Source organism: Hyla sarda, unplaced genomic scaffold, assembly GCF_029499605.1.
Source record: "Hyla sarda isolate aHylSar1 unplaced genomic scaffold, aHylSar1.hap1 scaffold_1455, whole genome shotgun sequence".
NCBI classification, from domain to species: domain Eukaryota; kingdom Metazoa; phylum Chordata; class Amphibia; order Anura; family Hylidae; genus Hyla; species Hyla sarda.
Window position 1 is genome coordinate 36,712 of NW_026608085.1, and position 2,321 is coordinate 39,032.

Consider the following 2,321-nt stretch of genomic DNA (forward strand, 5'->3'; position numbering starts at 1 on the left):
CATGCGCATTTGAGGCCTAAATTAGGGACTTGCATAGGGGTGGACATAGGGGTATTCTACGCTAGTGATTCCCAAACAGGGGGCCTCCAGCTGTTGTAAAACTCCCAGCATGCCTAGACAGTCAGTGGCTATCTGGCAATACTGGGAGTAGTTGTTTTGCAACAGCTGGAGGCTCCGTTCTGGAAACAGTGGCGTACCAGACGTTTGTCATTTTTATTGGGGAGGGGGGCTGTGTAGGGGTATGTGTATATGTAGGGTTTTTTACTTTTTATTTTATTTTGTGTTAGTGTAATGTTTTTAGGGTACAGTCGCACGGGCAGGGGTTCACAGTAGTTTCTCGCTGGCAGCTTGAGCTGCAGCAGAAAATTTGCCGCAGCTCAAACTTGCAGCCGGATACTTACTGTAATCCTCCGCCCATGTGAGTGTACCCTGTACGTTCACATTGGGGGGGGGGGGGGGGAAACATCCAGCTGTTGCAAAATTACAACTCCCAGCATGTACGGTCTAGCAGTGCATGCTGGGAGTTGTAGTTTTGCAACAGCTGGAGGCTCAGTTTTGGAAACAGTGACGTACCAGACGTTTTTCATCTTTATTGGGGAGGGGGGCTGTGTAGGGGTATGTGTATATGTAGTGTTTTTTTACTTTTTATTTTATTTTGTGGTAGTGTAGTGTTTTTAGGGTACAGTCACACGGGCGGGGGGTTCACAGTAGTTTCTCGCTGGCAGCTTGAGCTGCAGCAGAAAATTTGCCGCAGCTCAAACTTGCAGCCGGATACTTACTGTAATCCTCCGCCCATGTGAGTGTACCCTGTACGTTCACATTGGGGGGGGGGGGGGGGGAAACATCCAGCTGTTGCAAAATTACAACTCCCAGCATGTACGGTCTAGCAGTGCATGCTGGGAGTTGTAGTTTTGCAACAGCTGGAGGCTCAGTTTTGGAAACAGTGACGTACCAGACGTTTTTCATCTTTATTGGGGAGGGGGGCTGTGTAGGGGTATGTGTATATGTAGTGTTTTTTTACTTTTTATTTTATTTTGTGGTAGTGTAGTGTTTTTAGGGTACAGTCACACGGGCGGGGGGTTCACAGTAGTTTCTCGCTGGCAGTTTGAGCAGCGGCAGAAAATTTGCCGCAGCCCAAACTTGCAGCCGGATACTTACTGTAATCCTCCGCCCATGTGAGTGTACCCTGTACATTCACATTGGGGGGGGGGGGGGGGAACATCCAGCTGTTGCAAAACTACAACTCCCAGCATGTACGGTCTATCAGTGCATGCTGGGAGTTGTAGTTTTGCAACAGCTGGAGACACACAGGTTGTGAAACACCGAGTTTGGTAACAAACTCAGTGTTTTGCAACCAGTGTGCCTTCAGCTGTTGCAAAAGCTACAACCCCCAGCATGTACGGACAGTGGAAGGGCATGCTGGGTCTTGTAGTTATGCAACAGCCGAAGGCATACTACATTGGCTGGGGATGCTGGGGATTGTAGTTATGCAACAGCTGGAGACACACTGGTTTGCTACTTAACTCAGTGTGCCTTCAGCTGTTGCAAAACTACAACTCTCAGCAGTCACGACAGCCAACGGGCATGCTGGGAGTTGTAGTTATGCAACCACCAGATGCACCACTACAACTCCCAGCATGCACTTTAGCTGATTGTGCAAGCTGGGAGTTGTAGTTATACAACAGCTGAAGGTACACTTTTCCATAGAAAGAATGTGCCTCCAGCTGTTGCAAAACTACAAGTCCCAGCATGCCCATAAGGGCATGCTGGGAGTTGTGGTGGTCTGCCTCCTGCTGTTGCATAACTACAGCTCCCAGCATGCCCTTTTTGCATGCTGGGATCTGTTGCTAAGCAACAGCAGGAGGCTGTCACTCACCTCCTGCTGCTGCTCAGGGAACAGGTCAGTCCCGCCGCCGCTGTCGCTCCTGGGGCCCCGATCCCAACAGGGACGCCGGGGATCGGGGTCCCCAGCACCCGGGGTCTTCTGCCCGCACCCGCTCATGTCCTCCGGAAGAGGGGCGGAGCGGGTGCGGGAGTGACACCCGCAGCAGGCGCCCTGATTGGTCGGCCGGCCGACGAATCAGGGCGATCGTGAGGTGGCACCAGTGCCACCTCACCCCTGCTGGCTCTGGATCAGCCAGTAATTCCGGGTCATCGGGTCACTGGAGACCCCATTGACCCGGAATCCGCCGCAGATCGCTGGACTGAATTTTCCAGCGATCTGCGGCAATCGCCGACATGGGGGGACATAATGACCCCCCTGGGCGATATGCCGGGATGCCTTCTGAACGATTTCAGCAGGCATCCGGCCCCGGCTCCCC